The sequence below is a fragment of the Podarcis vaucheri genome (assembly GCF_965113315.1).
Source record: "Podarcis vaucheri genome assembly, chromosome: Z".
In the NCBI taxonomy this organism is placed as follows: domain Eukaryota; kingdom Metazoa; phylum Chordata; class Lepidosauria; order Squamata; family Lacertidae; genus Podarcis; species Podarcis vaucheri.
Window position 1 is genome coordinate 29,220,439 of NC_138758.1, and position 13,058 is coordinate 29,233,496.

The following is a 13,058-nucleotide window of genomic DNA, read 5'->3' on the forward strand; positions in this document are numbered from 1 at the left end:
TTTAAAATGGGGTGTGGTTCACTGTGACGATTCGAGATGCTAAAAAAAGAGGATGGGGAAGGTAAGGAGCTAGAGAAGGGTGCATATAAATAGAGGCATCACATCAAGGCAGGTTTTATTTTAGCTCCCCAAATGCTGAATAGAGTGAATGCATATCCAGAACTATTGCAGCTAAAGACAGTGAAAAAGAAAGAGTTACGTTTCCATGTGAGGCTTTCTCTGGGAGGGCTAGAAACTTGAAAAGTGCAGCCCTTTGTATATTTACTCAGAAGTTCTTCAGTGGGATTTGCTTGCACATAGGGAGGATGGGAGAAAAAATTGATTCCGTTTGCATGTAAAGGTGGATCAATCCTTTAAAGAATTTACTGTTTAAGGATCTACTAACCTTTCTCATAGGGACGCGGATGGCGCTGTGTCTAAAACCACAGTGCCTAGGACTTGCCGATCGTATGGTCGGCGGTTCGAATCCCCGCGGCGGGGTGAGCTCCCGTCTCTCGGTCCCAGCTCCTGCCCACCTAGCAGTTCGAAAGCACCCTTAAAGTGCAAGTAGATAAATAGGTACCACTTTATAGCGGGAAGGTAAACGGCGTTCCGTGTGCTGTGCTGGTGCCAGTTCGCCGGAGCAGCTTCGTCACGCTGGCCACGTGATCCGGAAGTGTCTGCGGACAGCGCTGGCTCCCGGCCTCTAGAGTGAGATGAGCGCACAACCCTAGAGTCTGTCAAGACTGGCCCGTACGGGCAGGGGTACCTTTACCTTTAACCTTTCTCATGTCTGCAGTTGGAAATATAACAACACAATACTGGAAAAGATAGCCACCTTCAAATATCTAAAGGACTGTCACATGGAAGATGGAACAAGCTTGTGTTCTGCTGTTTTAGAGGATGGGGCTGAAATCAATGGATTGAAATGATAACAAAGGAGATTCCAACTTAACATCACAGAGAACTTTCTAGCAATAAGTTGTTCGACAGTGTAATGGACTCCTTCAGAAGGTGGTTGGCTGTCCTTCGCTGGATGTTTTTAAACAGAGGTTTGATGGCCATCTGTCATGGATGCTTTAGCTGAGATTCCTGCATTGCAGGGGTTGGACTAGATGACCCTTTGGTTCCCTTTCAACTTTACAATTTCTATGATTCTAAGAATGCATCTGCTACTTAACTCTAAAGCCCAGGAACACTGTTCAGCGATGCAAAGACCAAAGACTATTTTAAAACAGTACGGCACATGTTTATTCAGTACACTGGAAAGACGGCAAGGAGAAGACACCTAATGGAGGTAATCAATTTTAAACTATTTACAAACTTACTAAATGTTTGGCTGCATTATTTACATTGCAACTCTCCTGTCTGAGAACCTGGAGAGAGGCTGCCAGCCAGTGTACACAACACTAATCTAGGCATACCAAGTTTGACATAAGATAAGGCAGAAGAGAGTGATAAGGCAGTGAGAGATTTTACTTTCTTGGGCTCCATGATGACTGCAGATGGTGACAGCAGCCACGAAATTAAAAGACACCTGCTTCTTGGGAGAAAAGCAGTGACAAACCTAGACAGCATCTTAAAAAGTAGAGACATCACCTTGCCAACAAAGGTCCGTATAGTAAAAGCTATGGTTTTCCCAGTAGTGATGCATGGAAGTGAAAGCTGGACCATAAAGAAGGCTGATCGCCGAAGAATTGATGCTTTTGAATTATGGTGCTGGAGGAGACTCTTGAGAGTCCCATGGACTGCATTAAGATCAAACCTATCCATTCTTAAGGAAATCAGCCCTGAGTGCTCACTGGAAGGACAGATCCTGAAGCTGAGGCTCCAATACTTTGGCCACCTCATGAGAAGAGAAGACTCCCTGGAAAAGACCCTGATGTTGGGAAAGATGGAGGGCACAAGGAGAAGGGGACGACAGAGGACGAGATGGTTGGATGGTGTTCTCGAAGCTACCAGCATGAGTTTGACCAAACTGCGGGAGGCAGTGGAAGACAGGAGTGCCTGGTGTGCTCTGGTCCATGGGGTCACGAAGAGTCGGACACGACTAAACGACTAAACAACAACAACAAGGCAGAAGAGTGGAGAGAAACAGTAGTCTCTTTAGCCATCTAGCACATCCTTCTACACACATCCTTGCTTGAGATTTAATTTAATTTAATTTAATTTAGGGACTGACAGAGATGTTTCCTTGTTACCATTATAACTGGAAATGTGAGGCATTGAACCCAGACTCATGGTAAGTCTGTGCATGAGCTACAGCTCCCTCCCAGCAATGGCTTTTAAAAAACAACAACCATAATTGTTTCACACTGGAAATAAAACATGACATAATTTCATGTCACCTTAATCCTTACCAGTGTATAACATAGCTCTGTACAGGTTTTGCCCATGGCCCCTGACTCCAGCCTTCTGTCCTCAAGACACACTGCCTGGGCCCTTTCAGATTTGCCATTGTAATCACAGTGGCTCCTTGAAGCAGAATTGATTGATTGCACACCATTACTCAAATCAGGTTTTGGTTCTGTAACCATAAACATCAGCACCACCTTCCAAAGGCATTTCTCTCCAACTCACCATGTGAGAAGCGCAGCTGCACTGCTGGAGGCCTCCTAGCATTGCTAAATGTCAAGAACTCAAAACATTGATAGCGGAGAGAAAAATGAAGCGCTCACACTATTTTTGGATGGGGTGAGGTGCTTCTGTAATTTTTGCATTCCAAAAGCCACATTCCCCCTGTGAAGCCCAGGAGTTTGTATTAACTCTCCATGGCAAGTCCATTCTGCTTTCAGAACTTGCACTGTCAAGATCTGCTGCTGATTCCTCTGTGTTCCTCCTCTCTCAGCTTGAACACTCTCGATGCCAAGTGCAGGTGAGGTATACTTGTAGGCTGTCACTATTTTGGGGTGAGATTCAATCCCATACCATCAAATGGTATACTCCTGGACTGGTTCCAGGATATAGGAAATGGGGGCATTGTATTACATAAATTCCAACCCTACCTTCAGGACTAAGTCCAGAGTGTAGCAGGGGTGTACCTAGGGATTGGCCAAGTTGGCTCCCCTACGAAGGGCCCAGACCCAAGGGGGCACAAAAATTGTGCCTCTCCACTCTGACTAGGAGTGACTAGGAGCCCATCTGCCTGCTCCCCAGGCCATTCTTTTTCTGCTCTGCATGGGTGGGCGTGGTGCACAGGCTCTGCTAGGGATGTGGGGGTGATGATACTGCTCTTTGCCAATTAGTAGTAGTAGTAGTACCCTGTCCATCTGACTGGGTTGCTCCAGTCACTCTTGGCGGCTTCCAACATATAGCACAATAAAACATTATATATTGAAAAGCCAAGGACCCAAGGGACAGAGAGGGGGGCTGATACAGCTCAATGCCAATGGTGCTAGAGAGTAGCATTGGAAGAGTGCTTTTTGCCCCCACCCCCAACCCCTGGTGGCTACATTATGGGGTGCCACAAGGATCTATCTTACCTCCAGTGCTATCTTCATGAAGTCACCAGGAGCAATCATTTGCAGTCAGCTCTACTTCTCTATAACATCTGAATCAGGAGAGGCTGTGCAGTCCCTGGATGCAATGGTGAAATGGATGAGTAAAAACAAGCTGAGCTGGAATCCTGGCAAGACAAAGGAAGTGTGGGTGAGTAGCTCTTGGGTCCAAGAAATTGGTCAGTTGCCTACAGTGCACAGGACTGCACTTCCCCTGAAGGAGCAGGCTCTCAGTTTGTGTGTGCTTCTGGATTAAGCTCTGTCACTGGGGGGTTCCGGTAGCCTCAGTGACTGGACGTTCCTCTCACCAGTTGTGATTGGTTTCCTGGACTGCAAAAGCCTTGCCACAGTATTTCATGCACTGGTTACTTCAAGACACAGGTGGTGCTGTTGTCTAAACCACCAAGCCTCTTGGGCTTGCCAACTGGAAGGTCAACGGTTCGAATTGGTGCAATGGGGTGAGCTCTCGTTACTTTGTCTCAGCTCCTGCCCACCTAGCAGTTCGAAAGCACACCAGTGCAAGTAGATAAATAGGTACTGCTGCAGTGGGAAGGTAAACAGCGTTTCCATGCACTCTGGTTTCCATCACAGTGTTCCGTTGCACCAGAAGTGGTTTAGTCATGCTGGCCACATGACCCAGAAAGCTGTCTGTGGACAGACACCGGCTCCCTTGGCCTGAAAGCAGAGATGAGTGCCGCAACTCCATAGTCACTTTTGACCGAACATAACCATCCAGGGTTATCTTTTACTTTACCTTTACTTCAAGACTGGATTACTGCAATATGCTTTATGCGGGGCTTCTCTCATGCTTGATCTGGAAGCTGCAGTTAGTGCAGAATGCTGCTCCACAATTGCTGATAGAAGTGAGACATTGTCAGCATATATTACCTGTGTTCAGAGGTCTGCATTGTTTGCCAATTTTCTACCAGGCCAGGTTCTAGGTGTTACTATTAGTATATAAAGTTCTTAACAACTTGCAACCAGTTTATCTCCAAAATCGCCTTACCCCACCTGTACTCACTCAACCACTTCAATTGGTGGAATTGGCACTACAACAGATGCCATATAATACCCTTCTATTTTTGTAAGAACTTGGTCCTTTAGTGTGGCAACACCTATCCTTTGGAACTTCCTGCCTATTGAAGGATGGGGGTAGGGGGTGTTATGTGTTTCTATGTTGTATTTTTTAGTTATGAACCATCCTGAGATTCATGGCTGAAGGGCAGTATACAAATTTTAATAATAATAATATAGATATAGATGATATGGAGATAGATATAGATATGGATATCAAAGTGCCTTTTTTAGTTAAGGTGAGCAGCAAAATAAATAATTACTAAGTTGGTATGTAGGTAGATAAAGGTAAAAAAGGTGCTCCATCATAATAAAGTTCAAAATCCTATATTTTATACGTAAAAAATTAGCAACTGTATAGCCAATAACATAAGACTTGGCATACAGGATCTACTGTAGATTCCGGCAGTATTAGGCGAACTGGGCGTATAAAACGACCCCCCAAATTGGTAGCTGCCAATTTGGGGGGTCGATTTATACGCCCAGTCTTATACTTGGCAGCTTCACTGGGAAGTGGCAGTAGGCGGCGGGCTCCGCGCTGAGAGGAAGCCGCCCAGCGAACCCGGCTTAGCATCTCTGGGCAGCTTCGCTGGGCAGCTTCCTCCCAGCACGGAGCCCGCCACCCACTGACGCTGCCCAGTGAACCCATACTTGGAGTATAAGATGACCCCCAACTTTTAAGAGGATTTTCCAGGGTTAAAAAGTCGTCTTATACGTCAGAATCTATGGTACTACAAAGGGTCTACAAACCTGCAAATTCCAAATTGCGCCCCCCCCGTAGTTAACAGCAACTTAGAAAGTGCTGTGAATTCACACTTTGGCACTTTTAACTCCATTGTTTAATCATTTTTATACTATATTTCCAATTTTGGTGAAAAAATTATTTAGGAAAATGATTGTTAAGTGCTTTGGTGAAGCCCTGAGTAATGCTCAAAAGTTATTTCCTGTGAAACTAAAGCCTATGGCAGCAACTACTGGCAAAATAAGGCAGGACATGGACAGATTTGATTTTTGAAGCAAGTGTTTTGCTAAGGTGCTTGCACAGGGAGCATCTATTGGTTGCTTTGTGCAATGCCAAGATAGAAAGCAGCCTTATACTGAGTCAAACTCCCCAAGCGACACTGACGAAGAGGAGGAGTCTGACAACCCTGCCACTCCCATGCTAATAACCTTCAAGGCACCTTATGTCGCTGACAGACAGTTGAAACCACACAACAATACCCAGGCTACACACAGATTTCTGCCTAATGCCTCTAAAACTCATAATCCAACTGGTGCCCAGATACTCACCCTCATACAGGAGGACCAGCTTTCCCCTCTACATCTCTGGCAGAACAGGACAAATGAGGTCCCTGCTCAGGAGGTTGGCTCCTTGCTAGCCAACGACCCCCACTTTGCAGCACTTGCCTCTTCAATACTTCCAAAGGCACAGAAGGAACTAACAGCCCCACAACCATCTCATGAGGAAAAGAGGGACTGGCAGCCGACAGGCCAGCATAAGGTCACCCTCCTAACCTGGAATGTAGCTGAATGGGCTGCATCTATCAGGGACACCTGTTTCACTGATTTTCTATCACAACACCACATCCTATTGATTCAGGAAACCTGGACCAGGGATGACACATCATTAAATGGATATTATTCCTTTACAACTGGAGCTGAACTGGGGAAGAGGCATGGCAGAGCAAAAAGGGGACTGGGGACCCTTCTCTCTACCAACGTCGGCTCCACACCAAGGCCCCTCCCCTCTCTTAAGACACTTGCCATGGCCACTCTGCTGCATCTTAACAAGAAGGCTCTACTAATTATAAACACCTACAAGCCCCAAATGTGCCAGAAATTTGATATCAGAGTCCAATGGAATGAGCTGGAAGGATATGTTACAGACCTCATTCTACAAAACCCTAATGCAATGGTGGTACTGTGGGGGGGGGGGACCTAAATGCCAGACTAGGACCTAACGACCAAACCCTATCTACATGGTTCAGCCATACCCCACCAGATCTGGTGGTCATAGGCCTGCTAACAACATGAGCCTCAAAAGACCAGATGTCGAACTTTGCAGGTCACTGCCTAGCACAAATGTCCATCAGACTAGGTCTTTACATCCTAAATGTTCACTTTCCTGTCTGGAATCAGGATGAGTGCCATTAACTACGTAATCGTCTCTGAGGACCTTCTCCAATACATAAGCAATAAAGAGGACATACCCAGATTCAAGAGTGACCATAGTGAGGGCAATCCCCAGCTACCCAGCTAATGCTTGCAGGAAAAATTATTATATTTATTCTTATTCTTATTATATTATTATTATTATTATTATTATTATTATTATTATTATTATTATATTATTATTATTATTATTATTATTATTATTATTATTATTATTATTATTTATATGTTGTTGTTGTTGTTGTTGTTGTTGTTGTTGTTGTTGTTGTTGTTTTATTCATACCCCGCCCATCTGGCTGGGTTTCCCCAGCCACTCTGGGTGGCTTCCTACAGAACACTAAAATACAATAACCTATTAAACATTAAAAGCTTCTCGAAACAGGGCTGCTTTCAGATGTCTTCTAAAAGTTTGGTAGTTATTTTTCTCTTTGACATCTGGTGGGAGGGCGTTCCTCAGGGTAGGTGCCACTACTGAGAAGGCCCTCTGCCTGGTTCCCTGTAGTGAGGGAACCGCCAGAAGGCCCTCAGCACTGGACCTCAGTGTCCGGGCAGAATGATGGAGGTGGAGACGCTCCTTCAAGTATACTGGACCGCTGTGCCAAATGGACTCCTTAACTAAATAAAAAAGTAACCAAGATGCTGAACTCAGAAAGCTTACAGACCATCTAAGCTACCCTGATATCAGCTGAGTCCCCAGAGGCCCTCCTGTTGGCCTATAAGGACCTGACTCAATAACTATACCAACATCTTAACAGAACAGAGCAGAGACACCATCAACACCACCTCCGAACTATGGTTCGACAAGGACTGGATTGGTGCAAAAAAAGCTCTTATAAACTCAAATCAAGCATTTGTTTCAAATGCAACTCATACAGCTGTATTGGACCTCCTCTAGCATAAAAGGCACTATAAGCAGGTGTTGGTTCGGGGTGGGGGGAAGGAAGCAGAAAGAAATAACTGGACACAAGCTATCCAGGCAGCCAAATCCAACAATTCAGCTCTCTTCTGGAATACCACAAAGCTCTCCCAATCTAACAAACCATTAGTGGTAGAATCCTATATCCTGTCAAGGATCTGGGAGACACATTTTCATGAACTCTGAAAGGACAGAGCTGATGGGAGAGGCCAAATCCCTGAAAGCATAGTCAACCTCCCAAAGTTGGTTCCTGTAACAACGTCAGAGATTGAGAGCCTGGTAGCCCAATTGAAACAGGGAAAAATCCCAGGTGCAGACTTAATACCCGCAGAGGCCATCAAAAATAACTTGGACTTTGGGGCCCCTACCCTAGCCTCACTTTTCACCGGCAGAGACACCTATGGATATATTCCCAAAGACTGGGGACTTTCAATCATTGTCCCAATATATAAAAAAGGCAAGAAAGATGATCCTGCCAACTACAGACCAATCAGTCTTCTTAACATAATAAGTAAACTGGATGCAAGTCACCTACAATGGAAATTTCAAGACTGGCTACAACAAGAAAATATACTTGCAGATGAACAAGTGGGATTCAGAGAAGGATGCTCGACCTTTGACCAAGGCTTAGTTCTCCAACACCTAATAGAGAAGTACTCGTCTAGTAATACTGTCTCTCTCTATGTGGCCTTCACTGACTTCAGAGCAGCCTTCAACTCCATCTCCAGAATAAAGCTATGGGAAAAACTGGAGACCTCCACACTTGACAGGTGCTTGCTATATTTAATACACACACTACATGAAGGGACCTTGCTAAAAGTGCCATGTTCCCTCCAGGGACATCTATCCAACGCAATAGAGACCGAGAAGGGAGTCAAGCAGGGATGCATATTGGCCCCATCTTTATTCAGTTTTTAAATACTGATATGATTCTCCACCTCCACAATATGAATTTCCACCCTCCAAAACTCACAGGAAAGCATATTCCAGTGCTGCTTTACACAGATGATGGAGCAATCCTCTCAAGAATGCCGATAGGCCTTAAAAGAGCCATGAGAACACTGGCAGCATATTGCAAGGAGGGCCTATTGGAGCTCAATTACCAGAAAACCAAAATTGTGGTTTTTGCCAAGAGGCCCAAACCACGTGCATGGTTCATCAATGGGCACAAGATCAAGCAGGTCACCTGCTTCAAATACCTGGATAAAGCCCCACATTCATCGGGAAGCAGAAAAGCCCACAGTGACTATGTTGCAGGGAATGCCCACAGAAGCACAAAACCTCAGGTGAACACGATATATCTGCAGCCCTCAAATTGTTTGAGGCTAAATTGATTGCACAGCTGCTATATGGTCCCAGCTCGGCCCCTCTACCAACTGCTCACCACTAGAATTGGTACAATCCAAATTCTTAAGATCTGCTCTGCAAGTGCCTAAATGCGTCTCCAATGCGACTATATGTCTTGAAACTGGATCCATAAGCATTGAGGCCAGAGTGTGGCTCGCCACTCTTAATTACTGGTTGAGACTATTTTTCTTCCTGAGTGGCCTTGCTCCCCTGACTATTAAGGATGATTTCCAATCAACATGGAAACAAGCTGTGAAAAATATAATAACTACTCTAGGCTTCAACCCACAGATTTTACTTGACATGGGGCATGAAAAAAGCTAAAAGAAACATTAAACAGTGTGTGGAAGACACAGAACGCCAAGCTGGTCTAGCAGACACAGAACGCCAAGCTGGTCTAGCCAGGTCCCCAAAATTTCTAATTGGTGAAACCAGAAGATACCTCACTTCCCAAATGCCATATATAACCAACCTTGAAATCTCAAAACAGTGCAGGGTTTTCACTCTGGCCAGTTGTCAGGCCCTCCCCTCAGCCATTCAGGAAGGCCGTTATAGGAAGACACCATATGAGGAGAGGAAATGCCCATGGGGCTCCGGGCAGCAGGAAACAACAGATCATGCCCTTTACCATTGCCAGCACTATGTAGACATATGAGCCAGATTTATCCTGCCTATACTGCACAAATTCCCAGGATGCACTGAACAACTCAACATCTCCCTACTACTCCAGGATGAAAACCCAGATGTTACACACTCAGTTGCTAGATTTTGCGCTGCCATGATGGATATTCGCCCAAGGATGGTTTGTGCTAGAAACCAGTCCTAAACTGAAGGCCCATATTGCAAGACCGATATTCCTCTAAGCTCCACTCCTTATAGTTGTTTTAACTGCATGTCTTTTAGTTCATATCTGTTTTAATTAACAATTCTTAATCGTCAGCTATCTGTGTTTAATCTTGTATGTTTTATCCTATGCTTGTTTCTTTGTTCTTATTTGCTTTAACAATTACCGGTTTAAATCCTAATTGTTATTTTATTCATATGTTCCTCTTATGCTGGTCTGTGACCGTAATAAAGTTTTATTCAATTGAGTCAAAACATAGGTCTATCTAGCTCAGTACACTAACCAGCAGCATCTCTCCAGAGTTTAGGACAGGGCCTTTCCCTTCCTGGAAATGCTGTGTGTTAAACCTTAAATGTTTGTATGCAAAGTACATTGTCTACCACTGTGTGACAACCTATTTCATGGGTAGGCAAACTAAGGCCCAGGGGCCGGATCTAGCCCAAACCTTCTAAATCCAGCCTGCGGACGGTCCAGGAATCAGCGTGTTTTTACATGAGTAAAATGTGTCCTTTTATTTAAAATGCATCTCTGGGTTATTTGTGGGGCGTAGGAATTCATTCATTTCCCCCCCAAAAATATAGTCTGGCCCCCCACAAGGTCTGAGGGACAGTGGACCAGCCCCCTGCTGAAAAAGTTTGCTGACCCCTAACCTATTCATTTAGTTATAGAATAAGATAAAGGTAAAGGTAAAAGTAAAAGTAAAGGTACCCCTGCCCGTACGGGCCAGTCGTGTCCAACCCTAGGGTTGTGCGCCCATCTCACTTAAGAGGCCAGGGGCCAGTGCTGTCCAGAGACACTTCCGGGTCACGTGGCCAGCGTGACGAAGCTGCTCTGGCGAGCCAGCACCAGCACAGCACACGGAAATGCCGTTTACCTTCCCGCTATAAAGCGGTACCTATTTATCTACTTGCACTTAAGAGTGCTTTCGAACTACTAGGTGGGCAGGAGCTGGGACCGAAAGACGGGAGCTCACCCCACCGCGGGGATTTGAACCGCCAACCATGCAATCGGCAAGCCCTAGGCACTGAGGTTTTACCCACAGCGCCACCTGCGTCCCCTAACCTATTCATTTAGTTATAGAATAAGATGGTGTTGTGCAATTGTTAGATAAGCACACCAGCTTATTTGGAAACCTGCAACAGGGTCATGGAGAATGCACCCCACAACCACATATGCACCACTACAAACCAGAGGTGGACCTTGTTAATATGGCGCCTTGGGGCAGACCAAAATTGCCCCCCCCCCCGACATCCCAAAGCCACCTTACCAAAGCTGGCTAAGTGATGTGCCAGCTTTGGGAAGGAGATGTGAGGCTCCAGCAGGGTCCTAGGCACTCCTGTCTCCTTCTAAAAGCTAAGCAAGTGCTAACTAGGCTTTGGGAAGGAAGGAGGACTTTAGAACCTGTCAGAACCCTCACATCTTCTTCTCAAAGCCCAGTACTTACTAGGCTTTGGGAAGGAGATGAGAAGGTACTCCCTTACACCCTGTGCGGGGGATCTGGTTATTCAGCCCTAAATCCACTTCTGTCCATACCCTCAAATACCCTACTCTATGCTGCAGCCGCTTCACTATGCTCCACACACACTGAATCCCCTATGAATACCCGAAACCACTACGCCCTGGAACTCTCTCTCTTTCTCCCACAGATACCCACCCCATACTGCAGCTCCATTCTGACTCAAATGGGGGTGATGCCTCTTCCAAGATAGCACTTGACAGTTACAGTTTGTCCAATTAAACATTTTAACTGATTCACCTAGCCAATTAATTAATTGACTGAAAACACAATCCTCCACACAGTTCCCTGGGAGTAGAACAGTTGAACTCAGTTAGATATATTGTGCTGCAAAGCTGCGACTCAAATGCTGTCATAGAAACAGGAAATAAAAAGGGGAAACCCCCTGCAGTAGTGTAACCCAGGGGTCAGGGGCTTTTTCTACCTGGAGCCACATTTCCTTCTAGGCACCAATCTAGGGGCTGCATGCCAGTGGTGGGCAGAGTTAGAGGCAAAAGTGGGTGGGGCAGCTAATGTACACTTCACCTCTGTACAAGAAGGCTGCTGTCTACACAGATTCACATACCCCCTCCTTCTCCTCCATCCAGACAAGTGGAACTTATGCCTTGTTCTATTTCCAAACATGATCTTGACAGCTTTCTGTTATTATGCCATCCATTATGTTATGTGATTGTATGCCACTGTGATAGTAAAGAGGAGCTTTCTCTTAGGAAAGTGGCTGTGATGAATGCCAGCACACTGTGAACAGCATTTCTGAAGTGTGTATGTGCTACCCAGGCCACCCAGTAGCAAAAGACTATTTTAAAACCAGGATCATTAACAAAGGGATTTATTTTTTTTTTACTCCCCAGGAATTGCAGGAATGGATTCTTATAATGGCATGTGGTCATGTCACATGGCAATAAAAAGCCTTTGTTGCCATCCTTGAGCAGTTTTGCCCTGACATGCTTGGATTTTGTGAATGAGCAACGCAGCATCCAACTTCAGTATCCCATTGTCATGTTGTCTATATTTCTCTTTCTGCCCCCCCCCCAACAATCAGCTCTTTAAAGGTCTCACTCAGCTCTAAATTACATCTCAACAGTCATCTTATCGCCAGCAACAATGGATCACCAGAATCACAAACCCAGAAATTCAACAATCCTGTGCTAATCCTGGTCTCACAGCAATCTGAGCAACATGACCCAGACTAAACTTCCGCCATACAATGTGATATAAATCTTTTCAAATGCAAATGCCGCATCTTCTCAAAGTGGTCATTGCCTGCCAACAACATCTACTACAGTGGTACCTCGGGTTACATACGCTTCGGGTTACAGACTCTGCTAACCCAGAAATATTACCTTAGGTTAGGAACTTTGCTTCAGGATGAGAACAAAAATCGTGCTCCAGTGGCGCAGCAGCAGCAGGAGGCCCCATTAGCTAAAGTGGTGCTTCAGGTTAAGAACAGTTTCAGGTTAAGAACAGACCTCCAGAATGAATTAAGTTCTTAACCCGAGGTACCACTGTATTTGCATAGGATAGACTTCCCCAAGCATTGAGGATGATTGGAGTTATCGTCCAAAATATTTGAAGGAGAGGTTTGGCGTAGGTCAGCTTCAGAAATGGGTCAGCTCCTAGTTGTAGAATTTGATGAGATTTCCTTATCAGAAGGAAGACCCCAGCATGTGCTGCAGCATGAAACAGGACTAGATGGAGATAAGTCACCAAGAG